Source organism: Suncus etruscus, chromosome 7, assembly GCF_024139225.1.
Source record: "Suncus etruscus isolate mSunEtr1 chromosome 7, mSunEtr1.pri.cur, whole genome shotgun sequence".
Classification (NCBI taxonomy): domain Eukaryota; kingdom Metazoa; phylum Chordata; class Mammalia; order Eulipotyphla; family Soricidae; genus Suncus; species Suncus etruscus.
The window spans coordinates 116,627,943-116,648,518 of NC_064854.1; the positions used below are offsets into that span (position 1 = coordinate 116,627,943).

Consider the following 20,576-nt stretch of genomic DNA (forward strand, 5'->3'; position numbering starts at 1 on the left):
TAATTTTACTTTCACTGCTCCTTTATTATATTCACCAAAATGACATTTTTGCCTTTAAAGAAAATTTAGAAATGTGCTGGGCCTCCTAAACCCATTTTCTTGCCTTGATTAATATGGAGGAGACACCTGGGGTTCTTGAATTTAGTTACTAGAACCCCGGACTACCCCCATGTGAACAAGAATTGGCCTTTTTGCTGTTATGTTAAGCTTCTGAGATTTGGAGATACTTATTATTGTAGCTCAACCCATTTTGATTGATAGAGGATCTTAAAATATAATCATGCCACATATTAAAGTGTTACTTTTCTAGTTTGCTAAGTATTATTATTAATATAATGGGAATAATTGGAGAAGGCTTGAGAACATTCTTTTCTTTAGTATCTATTCAATATCTTATACTGTATAATATGTCAGAAACTATTATAGACACTAAAGATTCAATATGAATAAGATGTAATTTGTTTCTTTAGGCATTTTATAATTTCAAAGCATTGTGTGGAATAAAAGATTTCAATGAGAGGAATGCTAATCGAAATATATACATTTCTAATCTCCTCTGGTTATCGTTATTTTTTTTGGGGGGGACAGGGGGTCAAACCCATTTCCTCACATACAATGCAAGGACTCTGCCCCGAAGCCCAAACTGACTATAATATTTAAATAAAAAAAATTTTATACCTTTGGTCTTATCTAGAATTACACAGACACTGGTAGATAATGCTTCCTTTATAAAAAAATTCTTTTTATTAACTATCATGTTTTACAGTAGTATTGATATGCAATATGACTATACCACTCCCAGATAGTGCTTCTGAAAGATCTTAGAAAACAAATGAAAACTCACAAATGTAAGAACAGGATTGTAGAGCAAGTTTAAAGTATGTGGAAGGCCAATACAACTAATGCAGAATAATTAGAGAATTACGAATAAGTTAAAAAGTGGTGGAAGATAAAACTAGAGCTATTGACGCAAATTTTTGGATTTTATTATGTAGTCAGGGGTTAATTGTTTATGTAACTTTGGAAATTAGAAGGATAGCATTGGTGACTGTTTTTTGTTTTGAAGCCAACCCTGTCAATGTTTGGGAGCTCTTCCTATCTAGTCCTCTGGATCACTCTCCTCAGTACTTGGGGTCTACATGTAACATTGGGTACCAAACCCAGGGCTTCAGACTGTAAAACATGCACACACGTGCTTTGAATTCTTGAGTCTATATTTAGATTATATATTTAGATATAAAATATCTTATATTTCTAAATATGGGTAAGTTGCAAGAAGAAAACTAGACACAGTGCGTCTTCAGGAAATGTTGCAACACATCATCAGGTTGATGATTATGAATTCAAAAAAAAATAGAGGTGAAGAAGTTTATTTAGACATGAGAACTCCTAAGTGTTTGGGGGGAAAGGGGTCAGAAACAGTAATACAGAGACAAAAATGAATCAAGCAATTGCACCAGACTTTTTACCAAGTTGTCCAAATTCTTACTGCATTTTTATTTAACTGATAATTTACAGGTGAGAAAATGGCTCAGAGAAATTCATTCATAGCCCAGCACTGTACTTGTGGAGCTTTGACAGGATTGTATGACTCCTAAACTGGTTTTCTTTCAAAACCTTTATTTTTTGCTTTTCTGTAAGGGCTTTTTAAATTCTAGTCAAGTCTGCTTCATATTGTAGTGTAATAAAGTAAAATGATAAGCTATTGAAGAGTCTCTAACTAGAATTTTAAGCTTCAATTTACTCCTCAACGGTAAGCTAATTAAATCTTGCAAGGCCAGCCCCTCTAAAGTTGACAGTGATTTGGAATGTCTTTTCATGTCATTAGGCTACATCTATCTTTGCAGCATGACAATTTTGCATCCTCTGAATTTTCTGGTGGTGGTGATGTGTGGTTTTTATGGTGCTATGGGGCTAAAAGTAATAATTAATGCTGAACCCTCTGGCTATATATATTAGAAACTAATTCAGGGACTGTGGTGCTCTCATCAAAAAGTACACAGTTCAAAAAATAGTGATCACTCAGGAATGTCTAACAAATATGGCCACTATATAAGTGAAAGACATAGAAAGCCAGTGCAATTATGACGACTAGATGACGTTTTTCTGGACTTTACAGAATAGAAGTGTTTTTATGTGTGTATATAGGGACTATCTAGTAAAATAAGCAGCTTAGAATACTGCCACCAACTTGTCCTGTCAATTGGATTCTTACTTGGTAAATTCCCAACCATTCTCAAACGTATTCTTCTCATATTCTTTCTTCATATTTACTAATGAGGAGCACTTAAAGGAAACTGAGAGGCAACCATGACATTAACAAAGTTAAAGTTAATTGGCCCATCCTTGAAATCATAGTTTCCACAAATTACAATTTCTGGTTAAAGATAAAAAGTATGGTTAATCCCATGACAGTATACTTTAGGGGTGGAGAAACCCTGTATCTCCTAGGACAAGGGAAATCCCTCTATAATATCCCCAATAGTTACTGTGCCTATGCAGGCGGGGGGAAGAAAAAAAAAGGACAAAATAATCATTTTATCCACATATATATATACATATATATTGATTTTTTTTGACTTCTTTATTTTAGTGTAGATATTGAAGTCGATGTCTCCAATTTTATTTTATTTTATCTTTTTCTTTTTGCACTCCGACATGATTTGATTTCAGGACCGAGACTATTGTGTAGTGCTTATGTTTATTGCTGTTGTGCTCACTGGATATTTAATTTGATATTTGTTTGTATTGTTGTGGTGCTTCAGTTACCTTTTTCATGTCCTTTCTCAAACTGAGGTTGAAAGCCTCTAGAAGGACTCCGCCCATTTTCAGCTTATATGTTTTTATTTATTTATTTATTTATTTTCATACTATTTTCTTTTTTCAATATACATTTTATTTTAACAACTTGATTACATACATGATTATGTTTAGGTTTCAGTCATATAAAGACCACCCATCACCAGTGCAACATTCCCATCTCCAGTGTTCCAAATCTCCCTCCTCCCCACCCTACTCCAACCTGTACTCTACACAGGTTTTCTATTTCCCTCATACATTCTCATTGTTAGGATAGTTCACAATGTAGTTATTTCTCTAACTAAACTCATCCCTGTTTGTGGTGAGCTTCATGAGGTGAGCTGTAACTTCCAGCTCTTTTCTCTTTTGTGTCTGAAAATTATTATAGCAAGAATGTCTTTCATTTTTCTTAAAAGCCATAAATGAGTGAGACCATTCTGCGTCTTTCTCTCTCTCTCTCTCTGACTTATTTCACTCAGCATGATAGATTCCATGTTCATCCATGTACAGGAAAATTTCATGACTTCATCTCTCCTGACAGCTGCATAATATTCCATTGTGTATATGTACCATAGTTTCTTTAGCCATTCATCTGTTGAAGGGTATCATGGCTGTTTCCAGAGTCTTGCTATGGTAAATAGTGCTGCAATGAATATAGGTGTAAGGAAGGGATTTTTGTATTGTATTTTTGTATGCCTAGGGTATATTCCTAGGAGTGGTATAGCTGGGTCGTATGGGAGCTCAATTTCCAGTTTTTGGAGGAATTTCCATATCACTTTCCATAAAGGTTGAACTAGACAGCATTCTCACCAGCAATGGATAAGAGTTCCTTTCTCTCCAAATCCCTGCCAACACTGCTTGTTCTCATTCTTTGTGATGTGTACCAATCTCTTTGGTGTGAGGTGGTACCTCATTGTTGTTTTGATTTGCATCTCCCTGATGATTAGTGATGTGAAGCATTTTTTCATGTGTCTTTTGGCCATTTGTATTTCTTCTTTGTCAAAGTGTCTGCCCATTTCTTCTCCCCATTTTTTGATGGGATTAGATATTTTTTTCTTGTAAATTTCTGTCAGTGCCTTGTATATTTTGGAGATTAGCCCCTTATCTGATGGGTATTGGGTGAATAGTTTCTCCCACTGGTGGGGGGCTCTTGTATCCTGGAAGCTATTTCTTTTGAGGTGCAGAAGCTTCTCAGCTTAATATATTCCCATCTGTTAATCTCTGCTTTCACTTGCTTGGAGAGTGCAGTTTCCTCCTTGAAAATGCCTGTAGTCTCAATGTCCTGGAGTGTTTTGCGTACATGTTGTTCTATATATCTTATGGTTTCGGGTCTGATATCAAGGTCTTTAATCCATTTGGAATTTACCTTCTTATGATGTTAACTGAGGTCTAAGTTCAATCTTTTGCAAGTGGCTAGGAAGTTGTGCCAACACCACTTGTTGAAGAGGCTTTCTTTGCTCCATTTAGGATTTCTTGCTCCTTTATCAAAAATTAGGTGATTGTATATCTGGGGAACATTCTCTGAGTATTCAAGCCTATTCCACTGATCTGAGGGACAGTCTTTATTCCAATACCATGCTCTTTTGATAACTATCACTTTGTAGTAAAGTTCAAAGTTGAGAAAAGTAATTCCTCCCCTATTCTTTTTCCCAATGATAGCTTTAGCTATTCTAGGGTGTTCATTGTTCCAAATGAATTTCAAAAGTGCCTGATCCACTTCTTTGAAGAATGTCATGGATATCTTTAGAGGAATCGCATTAAATCTGTACAATGCTTTGGGGAGTATTGCCATTTTGATGATGTTAATCCTGCTAATCCATGAGCAGCAGGTTATGTGCTTCCATTTCCGCGTGTCCTCTCTTATTTCTTGGAGCAGAGTTTTGTAGTTTTCTTTGTATAGGTCCTTCACATTTTTAGTCAAGTTGATTCCAAGATATTTGAGTTTGTGTGGCACTATTCTGATGGGGTTGTTTACTTAATGTCCATTTCTTGCCTATTATTATTGGTTATAAAAAGGCCATTGATTTTTTTGTGTTAATTTTGTAACCTGTCACATTGCTATATGAGTTTATTATTTCTAGAAGCTTTTTGGTAGAGTCTAGGATTTTCTGAGTATCATGTCATCTGCAAACAGCGAGAGTTGACTTCTTCCTTTCCTATCTGAATTCCCGTGATATCTTTTTTTTTGCCTAATCCCTATAGCAAGTACTTCCCATGCTATGTTGAATAGGAGTGGTGAGAGAGGACAGCCTTGTCTTGTGCCAGAATTTAGAGGGAAGGCTTTTAGTTTTTCTCCATTGAGGACAATATTTGCCTCTGGCTTGTGGTAGATGGCTTTAACTATACTGAGAAAGGTTCCTTCCATTCCCATCTTGCTGAGAATTTTGATCAAGAATGGGTGTTGGACCTTATCAAATGCTTTCTCTGCATCTAATGATATGATCATGTGATTTTTACTTTTCTTTTTGTTGATGTTGTGTATTATGTTGATAGATTTACAGATGTTAAACCATCCTTGCATTCCTGGAATGAAACCTACTTGATCGTAGTGGATGATCTTCTTAATGAGGCATTGAATCCTATTTTCCAGGATTTTGTTGAGGATCTTTGCATCTGCATTCATCAGCGATATTGGGCTGTAATTTTCTTTTTTTGTAGCATCTCTGTCTGGTTTAGGTATCAAGGTGATGTGGCTTCATAAAAGCTATTTGGAAGTGTTCTTGTTTTTTCAATTTCATGAAAGAGTCTTGCAATGAGCCTGGGACCCGCCCTCCAGATCAGGAGAATGAAATGGCTCAAGTTAGCCCAGTTGAAACCCCATGGAAGAAAGCCATGTGGAGACATCAGAGTGGAAGAAGACCAGCGTCTGGACTAATGGTTTTTAGGTGAAGGGATTAAGTGGGTAGCCACAGATTTGTTGATGATGGGATAAGGTTTAGTTAGTGGTGTAAAAAATTAGTTTAAAAAAAAGGGGGAAAAATAACAGTAAAGCCCAAATGAACAATCTAATTTAAAAAACGCTGCATTTAACTTTGCTTTAGGTGTATCTCTTGATTAACTCAGGTTCTTGCAATTTAAATGTGTTTTATTGTTTTCCATAGTTAATATTTTCAATTGCAAAATGTTTTACTGTGTATTTTAATGTATTAGTCTGTTTTCAAAATGTATGTTCTGTATTTATGCTTTTGTGCTTGTGTGTAGGGAAGGTTAATAGAAACAAAAAGAAGTTCCAGAATTGTGCTTGGTAGAAAGCATTCAAAAATTTTAAGTTACAGGTGTATGGTATATTTTGCAGAAATGTTAATTTTCACTTTGTTACGTTGTTGCTATGGAAATATTAGCTGCCTTTGGCTAAAGGCGTAGTTAGGATTGTAAAAGCTTAATATCATTCATTTATATTAAGGAAGGGCACCCTGTGTTTAAGTTAGAAGTTTTTCTTTACATTTTCCTGTGATCCACTTATGCAAACAGCCGCTCTTTTATTATCGACTAGTTTTTTCTTTAATAATTGTAGACAATATTGTTTGTTTACTAAAAACAAGCGGGGGGAATTGTGTATGTAAACATTTTAATGGGATTATTATGTTACTGACCCTTCCCTGATTGGTGATTGTGCCCTACCCTAGGGTGTGACCTGGCATTCTGCTCCCACCCTAGGGTGGTACCTGATTCTGCTTCCACCATTGGGTGGTACCTGATTCTCGGAGATAAAAGCAAGGGTCTGTGGAAGGGAGAAGGCTTTTGTCTGGAACTGATGCTGAGTCTTTGGACTTCAGTCTTGTCCAACGAATAAAGCTAATATTTCCACAAGTCTGTCTGCGAGCTGTTTACCCACTGCTTCACCTCAGAACCGCGGGCTGAACAGGGTGGCAGATGCGTGCTCTGAGCTGGAGGGGAAAGACCTCATCCTCCATCCCTCCATCAGTCAACCTCTTCAGGGTTTTTTCTTTCCTTCAAACAAAACCACATAACTCGAATTATCTAGCTTTGCTTCTCAAATAGAGGGGGAAACAAGGGAGGGTACCAGGACCAAACAGATATATGACCACTAATAGTAAGCTAGACAAAGAGGGGTCCACCTACTCTAGCAGCCTGGGGGGTGATGGTGGGGGATATGGGTTGCAGGAAGGGAACAGAAATGGGGGAGGACAAATTTGGTGATGGGTATTCCCCTGATTCAATGTTAATATGTACCTAAAATACTACTATGGAAGATATGTAAGCCAATATGATCAAAATAAAAATAAAAAAAGTAAATGATCCTGCAAAAAAATTATGAAGAGTATGCATTATAGTATTTTATAGCCGTCTTTCTTGACTTTTCCCCAACCCCTTCTGACCTTGTTTCCTATCTTCACACTCCCCCCCCCTGCATCTCTTTCCTACCTATTGGTTCCCTGATCATGTGTAGTTCCCCCATTTTTACTCTATTTACTCTATTTTCATCTGCCCTCTTGAAACATCTTTAGAGGACATATACATCCCAGTTGAGAAGCACTGGTTAGAGGACAGACACTAAACCAAGCTATTTGAATTTGAAACCTGATTTTGATTGCTACTCACTATTTATGTGCTCCTAGGCAACTTATCTTTATATGAACTGTCTCTCTCATGCCTCATTTGCTTCATCTGCAAAGTGGAAATAATAAGAGGGTACATATGATGGGATTGTTCAAAAATTAAGCAGTATAAGTAGAGTGTAGAATAGTGCCTAACATAGAGCATGTCCTCTGTTAATGATATTATCATCAATATTTATAATCCATAACTTCTCTTTTCATTATTATGATTTTTATTATTTTTTGTTTGTTTTAAGATATACCCCACTGTGCTCAGGGCTAATCTTGATTCTGAGCTCAAAAATCATTCCTGGAAGTACTCAGGGAACAAACATGTTTGATGCATATGAGGCAAGAGTTTTACCCAGAGCAATATTTCTTTGACCCCATTTTAAATTAAATATTTATTAAAACATTTGATATTAGATTTCAAAGTAATCAAATTTAGTATGCTGAGAATAAAGTCTTGCATTATAATCTTTTGCTCTATTATTGCAAGTTTTTCCAATAGAATTTAAAAATTAAGTTATGATTTTGCTTTCTAAATTGTATATGACATTTGTGCTTTTAAGAAATACAGAATTTGTTATTTTAGAGTAATTTATCATACACAAATCTTTTCTGAGTTCAGTAATCTGTAGGAAATTAAAATGGCAAGAAAGGCAGGATTAACTAGATTTATGATTGGCAGAGGAAACTTATGAACAGCTTACAAGTGGCAGGTGTAGCTATTTTAAAGACTGTAACAGACTGGTCCGTAAAAACTACCCAGTTGCCTCACCATTCCACAGATGGCCACGTTAACAATTTAATGTCACTAAAATAGTTCTGGTAAAGAGTGTTTTAAGAACTGCAGTGATTTATCATTTTGAGCTATCTGAAGCTCCATCATTATCCTAATGACCCATGTTCAGAACATTTTTCTTCAAATGCTTTTTTTCCCTCCCTCTGGCTTTTTTCTGTCAGTCCTTCTCTCATCTACTTTTTATTACCATTAATCAGGCTTAACTTGTATTCATGTTATCTAACCTCTATCAGATCTTTTTTTTTTTTTCCCTATTAGACATAGGTATTTGGCGATGGTTTGAGAAACAGTCTTGTAGTCTCATTCTTTGTGAGAACATGTTAAGATTTTAAGTAACATTATTTTCAGATTTGTAGACTACTTGATTGTGGAAGGAGAGCTCAGCAGAGATAACAAAATACCTTATTAATGTGAGAAGCAATGGACATTGAATTTGAGAAGTGAGCTATGCTTTTAAAACATGCTTATAGGACTGAAGAGATAGCACAGCAATAGAACATTTGTCTTGCACGTGACCAACCCAGAACAGACCCCAATTCGATTCCTGGCATCCCATATGGTCCCCCAAGCTTGGCAGGAGCAATTTCTGAGTGCAGAGCCAGGAGTAGCTTCTGATTGTCGTCGGGTGTGTCCCCTCCCCAATCCTTATATATGGCATAAACATGTACATTACCATGCTTTCAGCTATGGTAATGGTTGAGTGGGTAAATATATTACAGACACACTTTCTTCTTGGTATGTATGGCAGACAATGGTAATAGGGATCACAACAACCTTGCAGTCATTAACAAATCATTCCAGGCATTCCCTAGCACTCCTTAGATGTTTCATAATGGGAAAACTATTTGCCATCCAGAGTAAGATTTTACCCCAAAAAAAATTACTTCAAAGGGACTTCTCTTATTTGATTTTCCATAAAAAATAAAATTAAATAAGAAGAAGAAGAAAGGAAAAATCTGAGGATTAAGGTTTAAATCTCAACTTTGTGAAACTGTTTCTTTAGGGAGAAAATATAATATGGCTCAGAATATCAGACATCTCAACAAGCCTTTGGCAATGCTATACTCATTCAGTTTATAGTTGAATTTTTGACAGCCTAAATGCAGGAACTCAGTGCTCTTGCTTAAGGGAGAATCAATATACTTTAGATAGCACTTTGGAAGCAGTGATTGTATTCTGTTATAGAAGTTCAGAACCTGAATTTCATACTCGTAGGACTGAAAGCCATTCTCTTTTTCTACAGTGGCAGAATAATAGGAGTTTCACTTCTCAGGAGTTTTGGTTATGCTTAAGAACTTGAATATATACTTTATATACTTTGTTGTATGGCTCCAAAGTCCTGAAATATGAACACATATGAAATATGAAATAGCACTGTACATATAAGACACATAAATAATCCTTGTTTCAACTACATAGTGCCAATTTTTGGCTAAGCACTTTATACATACATTATCACTTTCTACTGCTAGATTCTAATTTTGTTCCTAGGGGTCAGGTGAGGAAAGTAAGCAGAGCAAACTTTAAGGTACCCATAGCTAATACAAGAAAGTCATAATTTGTGTCCAAGCAGTCTAAATACAAAGCCAGCTCTTAAGTTCCACATCATCCCTTTGCAGCTGAATCTTTAACTTTATAATTATTCATTTAAAGAATCTTGTTCATTTTTGCTTTTAACTCCAAAGAAGCAATTTTTTTTTGATAATGAAAGATCTGGGGCACTAATCTAGAGCATTATCCTTGACCATGAGGGTTTTGGTTAATCTTAACATTGCCACTACCATTAAAAATAATAAAGAATCCTGGTTAAGGGTTTAAAAAATATAGGAGGAATACTTTGGAATTCAGCATTAGAGCAAACATTTCTGAATTTGTTCAAAAGGAGACAGGATTGCTGAGAACTAAAGTCAAAGTACTGCTTTTCTAATAAATAATGAAGTCAGTACTATCCTCAGTATGTGGTGTTGGAAACAACTGCATTTGACAGATGTTCCAGTATATTCCAAGTCCAGAAATATCTCTCCCATATTGCTTTGTGCTCAAGGGATAATTTGATGCAGTGCTCAGAGAATGACTCTTTTTTTTTTTTTTTTGGTTTTTGGGTCACACCCGGCAGCGCTCCTGGCTCTGCACTGTGCTCAGAAATTGCCTCTGGCAGGCATATGGGATGCCAGGATTCGAACCACCGTCCTTCTGCATGCAAGGCAAATGTGCTAACTCATGCTATCTCTCTGGTCCCAGCGATGACTCTTGACCAGGTTTGGGGCATTGACTCAGGAGTTATTTCCAGTTGAGTCATTTCATTAGTCCAGTAAGACTTTCCTTAACACATATATTTGTGAATAATAAATCTGTCACCTCTGAGATAATTAGATTTCTTTTCACTGAGATTTGCAACCTGAGAAAACTAAAACTGGGAAAAGCCTTTGGCATCTGTAGCTTAGATTAGAAAACAAGGATTAAAAATATTGGGGATGAGAGGATATTAGAATGGAAGATTGGGGAGGCCTAAAGTGGCATACTAACATTGTGAGCCTGAAAGGACAGAAGGTAAATATCAGAGCCTCATTCCTGTTTTGTTTTTTTTTTTTAATTACCATTTTCTTATTTTCCCCAGAACAAAGAGTTATTTTGGGCCTTAGCATTTTCTGTCTCATCACCTTTCCTCTTGGGTTACTGTGCAGGCTTTCTCCTGATTTAGTTCCAGAGGAGTCTGGACTTCTTAAGGTATAAAATTGCTCCATAGTAGAAGTCACTCTTATCTTTTACATGCGCCATCCATCTCCTGCTTTTTTTTTTCAGCAACTGAAAAAAACAGATGTCAGCAGGTATTAGCATCAGGACAGAGTTGGTAAAGAAAATAGGGGAGATATGAGGTAGCTTTCTTGTGAAGAGGAACTAACTTCATGTTGTCATATTGACCCTACCACTCTTCCATTCCACTAACCGTCTTTGTCTTTGCTACCCGAGACATCTGACAAGAAACTGAATCCTTGATGAGGAAATTAACCTTATTGAGAACTAATATCCCTAGAATCTTGCCATATGGTAAATAAAGCCTCACTAAGTCTTTTTAGAGAACACTGTTCATGACGTACACTCAGGATACCCACAAAGAATTGGATATTAGCTCGCTGGCTCCAAGCATAATTTAGTTTCTTGGGTATAGTTAGAGTTTATGTCATTGTTTCCTAGGATGATTGGTATTATCTTTCATGAGCTTTCCTGTATTTAATAGCTATTGCTTCGTTTTTTTATTTTTAAATATGAAACGCTTCACGAATTTGCCTGTCATCCTTGTGCAGGGGCCATGCTAATCTTCTCTATCGTTCCAATTTTAGTATATGTGCTGCCGAAGTGAGCACTAGTTACTGCTTCTTATAAAAAATCAGCTTCAGTTGCTTAACTTCCTTTCTGACTGTTGATTTGTATATATCGACATGGAAGTTTCTAACTGAGATATGCCAATTATTCAAGTATTTGATTCAGTTTAATTTCAGGTAAAGGAAGTACAGCAACTATTTGGTTGGACTTAGGAGCAAATAATATTTAGTGGCTCAGCCACAAGTTTTCATAGTATCTTGCTTGCTATTGAGAATTTGGCCCTATTTACAGATAAAGAAAAAAAATGCTTTGGCATGAACTTAAGTTTCGTTTACAATTAGTGGAAGTACAAGTATTTTAAAGACAGACCTGCCTGGGCCCAATCTCTGTGCTCACTCTTGTTGCTCTTTGAAGATGTCAAGTGATGGTTCTTTTTCCAGCCATCAGTGCTACTCTTGCTCCTTCAGCAAGGACAATGATGCCATCAGTCTCCTGGTAGTAATTACATTCTTTCTCATCCACTCTCTGTTTTCCATTCTTAGAAACCTTCCTTTCCTATCTGCACTTACACTTTTACCTTCCTCCAGAATTAGGGTATTTTCTGACTCTGTCACATGACATAACTCAAAATTTATTTTAATTTCCATTAACTTCTTAGATTTTACCTTGTTGAATGGATTTTTTTGGAAGGGGGTGTCTTTGGCATTTGGTATGTATCATTCCTAGCAGGACTTGGGAACCCATATGTAGGGCCAGTGGTAGAATCTGGGTCAGCCATGTGCAAATTAAACACCCAATATTGTGGACTATTGCTCTAGCTACTGTAGAATCTTAAATGGAGGTTGCCTGTCATAAATGATTATGATGATGATTTCAGTGATTATACTGATGGCGGTGGTAGTGATGATGATGCAAATTAAGTGCCCTACTGGTATACTACTGCTTCAGCTCCTGTCTAATCTTAAGTGGATATTGCTTATTATAAATACAGATGATGATGATGATGACAATGGTGATGAAAATGTGCACATGTGAGGCTAAAGGTTGCTTTGTAAACACTGTAAAAACAAATAGACCCTTGTCATTTTTCTGAAGACTGGATTGTTCTGAAATTTAGGATCAGCTGTTGCACTTCTTTTAGAGGGGGTAAGTGAATTACTCCGATGTTGAAATATACAATCATATGAAAATGTTGCCACCACTGTACATTGTGTTTTACAATTACCTTTCTGTCACATATAAAAAATTGTTGTCTACTAATGTACAGTGTTTCTACTTTAGTAGAAACACTATTTTTGTTCCCTTTCCTCAACTAAAAGGAAAAAAAAAGATGTGAAATGACTTACTAGTCTAGTACTAAGAGCATCCCAAACCAAAACAGGCGATCTTATGCTATTGCTATAGAAACAGCAGTAGAAGAAATGAGCATAAACCTTACTTTAAAATGATTCAATTTTGCTCTTTTAGACTATGGGTGCCATAATAGACATTTTCTTTTTAAGTAAACAAGGGTGAAGTGTCTGTCAATGCAGAATTTTTACTATACATAAAACTTACTAGTCATTTTAGTGTTAAATTCATGCTGTATTGAAAACTTAGTGAGTTTTCTTAATGGTTGCCTCAGTTTAGAATTTTTAGATGTATATTAGTAATTATGTAATTATTGCCTCTAGACCATTGTGATTTTGCGATATAAGCTATCCAACATTATTTTAATTAACACTTACTGCTAAGCAAATCAATATTGTCACAATTTTCTAGAGGAGATAAAGAAAAACAGATAAATATAATGCAAATTGTTTTTCTGAAGGAAGCAGGTAAAGAGCTAACCAGGATGTTAGATCAGATGATTAAAATATTTAAATATGGTGATTAAAAATAAATAAATCTAGGGGCTGGAACGATAGCACAGTGGTAGGGCATTTACCTTGCATGTGGTTGAAGCAGGATGGACCTGGGTTCAATCTCCAGCATCCCAAATGGTCCCTCGAGCCAAGAGCAATTTCTGAGCACAGAGCCAGGAATAACCCCTGAGCATCATGGTGTATGGCCCAAAAATCAAAACCAAAACAAACCTTAGATCTAAATCAAATAGGATGAACTTTTCACTTATCATGTTCAGCTTACCAACAAAATGAAAAGACATGCCTATTCCTATCCAAAGAACCCTGAACAATAAGGAAGAGGAACAATAGCTTGGAGGAGACTGATACATTTGTTGATTAATCGCCCTTTCATTCATTCTTATCTGTGCCCTCCCATCTCTCACTTGCTCTGTATACTAGAAGTAAAGCTCTCTTTTCACCTACTTCATACTGGATTAATTCCTACACTCCTTTAACTTCAAGCCTGTCCATCAGTGAAAAGTAGTAGCAGGAGATCTGGGACCAAGAAAAATGAAAGTGGAAGCATGTCTTCCCTTTAGTCCTGCTGATGAACTCAATAAGATCTGGTTATTCTAGATCCAGTCTTCATGCTCCAAATGACTTCCCACTCTCTGTCTTTTGTGGTTTGTTTCCTCAACTCTTGTTTACAGCTTTGAAAGGAGTTATTTTATAACTGTCTCTTCATTTGAATCATGTGGAGTATTGTTAAGGATTTCCAGGCTGTCAAGAATGAGACTTAGTGAGGCAGGGTTATTTGTAAACTGTGTAAACTAGGAATTTCAATTTTTTTTTCAGAGTAGAGTTTAAGCCACCTAGATATGATGACATAATGGTCCCCTCAATCAAGATGACACTCTCGTTTCTCTTGAGGATATTTACATGAAAGAGAGGATTAAGAATGAACTAATTTATAGCTGTTCATGCAATAACAGTTCAGGATGAGATAGAGAAATGGTAGACTTCTTCATGTCAGGAATTGTATAGGAAATAGAGAAATTAGAGGATCTGATATAAACTTCCTCCAGTGAGAATAAATATGAAAAAAAAAAAAACCTCAGGTTTGTAGTTTTAATCATTGGAAAGTGATAAGGGCAGGAAATTTGGACTCATTTTCTGTTGGGTTTCATTTGAGACATCCATGAAGATATTCTTTGGATTTCATGATTAAAGATGAAAATAGAACTGCCAACTTAGAGAGAACCTTGAAATCAGAGCTGCAATTAGACTTAGACCTTCCAGGTGGGGAGTGGGGAGGAGTGAAAGTTTACTCCACCTCCATTCCTCATCCCCAAAAGAAAGCCCACTTTTCAGTATTTAAGGAGCTATTTGAATGCAAATTTTAATTATACCTGGTAATGCTTAGAGGGGTAAACAACTCTCAGTGGATTAGTGTGGGATAGACATGCAGTGTTGGATGTTAAATCATGTGTTACCATTTGCAAGGCATATGCTCTACCAGTTGGCCAAATCCTTTCTATAAATTCAGCTGTAGAGAAAAAAATTAAAGAATATATGCTTTAGAAGTCAAATATAAAAATGCTAGATTGTTACCTTTGCGTAAACTAAGCTTGGTATTTATTTAGAAAGTATGTAAAGAACAGTACTCTAGCCTTCTAGGATTACTGTCTTGGACATTGACACATTTATAAATCATGTGACCACTTAAAAGACTACACTAGAATTCTGTGAATTGACTAAAGAACTGAACAAATTAAATTGTCTCTCATCTCAATCTCTTACTTCTAACAAACAGAATTATATGGTGAATTTTGCATATTGTCTAATTTAATTGGGAAATGTATTTACATTGATAAGCTTCTAGCCTAATTCAATGAAGGAAAGCTTCCTAATTTCACCTTTCATTTACTAGAATTTTTAAAGATAAACATAGAAATGGCATAAGCATATTACCACTAATTAAATATAAATAACCAAAAATGTTTGCTTTTTGCTTCAAAATAACTATTAGGCCTTGAAAAGAGATTATTTCTAGTGGGTTTTTTTTTTCAGTCCTCTACAAATGGTCACCATCTGTAACCAGAGATCTATAGATTTTATTATATGGCCTTCCAGCTTGTATTTTATAGCATTGAACTGTCATCTATAGCATTCATTAGAATGTTATTGACAAAATGTCTACTCATATTGAACTAAGCACTCAATAAAGCACTATAAGTAAATTGTTGTGCTCTTCCTCGAAGGATAGTCTATTGATTCCCAACATGAGTATAGGCCTTGCAAAATGACCCTTGCTATGATTTCTTTGTGACACCTTGTGGAAATGTTGCATAATATCTCTTTTGGGTTTTCCAAACATTAAGAATCCTTTTTTGTATATGTTCTTTGTTGAATCTCTCTAATATTTTGTGCATAGAACATTTATTTTGTTTCAAATAGTTTACCATGAAGCATCACATTATCCTAATAAAATAAAATTCTTTTATACTTTTTATTACACAATAAAATAATAGATTCCAAATTAAAATGAGGACTCATAATTACTTTCAAAGCTTTATTGTGTGAACCTTCAGATATTATGTTTATGTGTTTCTATGTGTGTATGATAATAGATCTATTTTAACACATAAATCATACTATTTATATTATTTATCAATTAGGTTGTCAATAATTGTGAAGCTTTCAACTGTGTCTAGGGAACTTTCATGTTGCTATGTATTTTTTTTGGGGGGGTCACACCCGGCGGTGCTCAGGGGTCACTCCTGGCTGTCTGCTCAGAAATAGCTCCTGGCAGGCACGGGGGACCATATGGGACACCGGGATTCGAACCAACCACCTTTGGTCCTGGATCGGCTGCTTGCAAGGCAAACGCCGCTGTGCTATCTGTCCGGGCCCATCATGTTGCTATGTATTAATTTGTCTTTTTAATAGCTTCCATATGTGTGATTGGTTAGATATAGATAGCATCATTCAATAATGATAGTACCAAGATGGACTTTTAAAATTTCCTTTTGATGGTTTTCCATTACTGTTATAATGAACACTCATATAAGTATGTCTTCTTTTTTTTTTTTTTTTTTTTTTTTGGTGGTTTTTGGGTCACACCTGGCAGTGCTCAGGGGTTATTCCTGGCTCCAGGCTCAGAAATTGCTCCTGGCAGGCACGGGGGACCATATGGGACGCCGGGATTCGAACCGATGACCTCCTGCATGAAAGGCAAACGCCTTACCTCCATGCTATCTCTCCAGCCCCAGTATGTCTTCTTATTGATAGGTTCTTCATTGAAAGATATGTGCGATTTTCATGGAAAAATAAAATGAGTGCACATACAATAATTAAAGGTTCCAAATCTTTTACAGCTATGATGACTCAGGAGACCAAACCTAAAAAGGGAGAGAAAAATCTGAAAAGTGAATGTCAAGAATACTTCTAATATCTGGGGATATGAACAACACAGATCAAATATTTTTAAAATGTTTTAGGATTAAGCAATTTGAAGTTCTGCATAATTCGTTTTGCTACCAAGGACTTTGATCCACTTGGATTCGACCTTTGTGCATGGTGATAGATGGAGGTTTTGAGTTTGCTTTTTTGCATGTGGCTTACCAGTTGTCCCCATACCACTTGTTGAAGAGGCTTTCCTTGCCCTTTATTTTGCATTTCTTGCCCTTTATCAAAGGTTGCTTATGTATCTGGAGAACATTCTCTGAATACTCAAGTCTATTCCACTGATCTGAAAAGACCCTACTTTGAAATACATTCATATACACGGTAACAGGGTTATGACTTGATTATATTTTGTGAAAGAATGTAGTTCAAATCACAATGACTAATATTTCAGATCCAGAAAGTATCACTACAAATCTCATGTATTTCATAATAAATAAATACATATGATAGTCTGTTTTTATACCTCTTCCCTAAATTTTTATTTCACCAGAGTCAATCACTAATGGAATAAGCTACTAGAAGAATTAGCAAAATATTTATTTCTTTTTTTATGAGATGCAATTCACATACCAGAATTTTTCCTTTAAAAGTATGTGATTTGGAGGGTCAGACAGATGATATAGCAGTAGTGCATTTGCCTTGCATGAAGGGACCCAGGTTCAATCTCCAGCTTCCCATATAGGCATCTGAGCCTGCCCGGAGTGATTTCTGAGTACAGAGCCAGGAGTAAAAACTGAGAGCTGCCATGTGTGGCCCAAGAACCAAAAAAAATGTGATTTGGTAGCTTGTAATATGTATATATATTACAGTTATGCTTCACATGTTCTAATTTTAAAGTAGTTTATTCCTCCCACCTCAAAGTTCATGTGCTATTTTGTATCTCTTCCATTTTCATATGGATTTTGGAATCAACTTATCAGTCCTAAGTCAACTATAGATTTTTAATGTCTTTAATATAGGCATTTACAATTGAATTTTATCCAATTATTGCAGTTATGGCATCTTGCACATTTTGTCAGTTCAAGATTTAGTTGTTTTCTTTTTAAGCTCAAATTATTTTCTAATTTCCTTTGAGATTTCTTTTGTTTATTTGCTATTTAGTAATTTATATATATTTATGAATGTATCCATTTCTTTACTGTCTTTTTTAAAATATTCTCTTAATGCAAGAATTGCATACCTTGAAATGTAAATCCTTTAAAATATATCTTGAGGTGTGGCCGGATAGGTGGCACAGCGGTAGGGTGTTTGCCTTGCTATGCCCTAGCCTAGGAAGGACCGTGGCTTGATCCACCAGCATCTCATATGGTCCCTCAATCCAGGAGCAATTTCTGAACACATAGCCAGGAGTAACCCCTGAGCGTCATCGGGTATGGTCCAATATACATATATATTGAGGGGATGGAGTGGTGGCACCAATTTCTAATGCAAAACTGTACATGTGAAACATGTGTCATAATAATATTAAAAAACAAGACACAAAATAGACCTTCACTATAGTTTTCAAAGTATATAGAGCTAAAGTATATGGGAGCATCTTAGATTCATAATTTGTACATAATTCCAGGACAAAAGTATTCTCACTGAATTTAAACCAGCAAAAAAATCCGGGAAAAAGAAATGGAAATAAAAATTCTGTGGTTGTGCTCGCTTCGGCAGCACATATACTAAAATTGGAACGATACAGAGAAGATTAGCATGGCCTCTGCACAAAGATGACACACAAATTCATGAAGCATTCCATATTTAAAAAAAATTCTGTGCTTGTGAAGTACAGAAATAAATTTGTAAATTTATTTACAAAGGGCTGAAGTCTTTTCCATAGAACACTCTTACTTAAATTCAAATACAAATTTATACTGTGCTGTTTAAATATTACTGCATGTTACTAAAATTAGAAATCATTGCACGTACTTAAATATATTATTTTGCAAATTCTCTACTTCCTTAGATTAGCATCATGGAACATATGTATTCAGATTTGATGATTTTTTTCTTCATAATAAAAAATGAATACCATATTAAATAAATGAGTTGTCATTTGCAATGTGACATCACTTTTGTAAATTCATCCTAAATAAAAATTGAACATTTACAACTGTTTATAAATAATTGTACACACAGAAGAAAAATAAATAGGTAATCTGAATAGATGAGTTTATCTATACTTTTGGAAAAATAATTACTGTTTGCTAAAATATTCACTAAAGTTGCATTATGAAAAAATGTTCCATCAAAGATGAAGATATAAAATTGAACTGGAAAGTAATTTTACTTTTTAGTGGCTTGCAAATGTAGATGTTAAATTTGGAATGAATGTCGTTAATGACTATAGCTGGGATAGTGATACACCTGCTGATCACTAGAATATTATAATAAATGAGGTTGATTTTCTTGTTGACTAGCCCATTTTTTCTCAACATGTTCTCATTACTTTTCTCATCACTTTGCTGACCCTTAACTTTGAGCGCTCATTTACAGATACAAAAATGCATTAATTTATACTCGGTTTTAAAACATACACATAGATATTAAAGTACACGAGGAGCAATGCTAATATTGCTTATATTTCTGCTTTATTAAGACACATGAGATTTTTAGAAGGTAAAAATCACCTATAATATAAATGAAGAGCTGTTTTACAAGCAGTCTTTTTTACAACTAAATTGTCCCCCCAAAAAAGCACATAAGTTTAATGAAGCTTTTAAGTAGTCACGCATATGCGTTTATATTCTTCTCTCATGAATGACTAATTTTAAATTTTTTTAAGTAGCAATTTAGCCTGCTTTTTAGAACCATTTAAGCTTAGCGCATGATTTTGTTTTCCCTCCAAACCTAACTATTCTTGATTATGAGATAGAAAGGTTTGCATATTTAGTTCTGAAAAGATAGAAGAATAAGTTCTCATTATATAGGTACTTTAATCCCCATACCTCCCTCTTAAATTAGGCACTATTTAGAAATTCTTCCAGAGATCAAAACCATAAGGATGAGATTTAAGTAAGAGCTAAAATTATGAAACCAAAACCTGTCCCCCAAGGCAAAGTCATTCTATGCAACATTTCTACGTTGTTTTTTTTTTTTTTTTTAACTTTTGGTTTTTGGGCCACACCCGGCGTTGCTCAGGAGTTACTCCTGGCTGTCTGTTCAGAAATACCTCCTGGCAGGCACGGGGGACCATATGGGACGCCGGGATTTGAACCAACCACCTTTGGTCCTGGATCGGCTGCTTGCAAGGCAAACGCTGCTGTGCTATCTCTCCGGGCCCATTTCTATGGCTCTTACTGAACCTTATAATTGCTGTTTCCTGCATACTTTAAACAATCCACTATAGAGAACAAATAACTTTTCCACATAGTCTTCAAGAGTATTTTATCTGGAATATAAAATGACTTTTTGTTTATGTCTCTCATCTTTCCATTCAATGCATTGTTCAAATGGTACTTTGTCTGGAATCTCCCTTTGTTACTTATTCAAAAGAACTTCAGTCTCTAGCTAACTTTCCACCCCTTTTTTCTTCTCTGTGTGCTTTCTCCCCATCTTCACCCTATGGAGGACTGATACATGAACATCTCTCCTTCTTAAGAAAATTGTTAACAAATTAAAATTGGGAGTACAGGTTTATACTACTCTGTGCCTAAAATTCCTCCATCATCAATTTGCTAATGTCATCATGCTATCAAAATAATCCCAACTTCTAATCTTTTCTCCTTTTACCACTGTTAGCCATCATATTTTATCATACTGTTATTTTTGTTTCATTTTTTTAAATTTTATATTCCTTATTTGTATTCC

At 35.5% G+C, this 20,576-nt stretch overlaps 1 protein-coding gene and 2 non-coding genes across 5 annotated transcripts in view; 2 read left to right on the top strand and 1 right to left on the bottom strand.

Moving 5' to 3' along the window:
- Positions 1–20,576, top strand: part of CFAP20DC (CFAP20 domain containing) — a 286,437-nt gene that overhangs the window by 52,611 nt on the left and 213,250 nt on the right. The gene's annotated exons all lie outside the window — the stretch shown is intronic.
- On the bottom strand, positions 11,424–11,528 carry LOC126015212 (U6 spliceosomal RNA). Its single transcript, XR_007498100.1, has one exon. It is a non-coding gene; the product is annotated as a U6 spliceosomal RNA (small nuclear RNA).
- On the top strand, positions 18,425–18,531 carry LOC126015136 (U6 spliceosomal RNA). Its single transcript, XR_007498030.1, has one exon. It is a non-coding gene; the product is annotated as a U6 spliceosomal RNA (small nuclear RNA).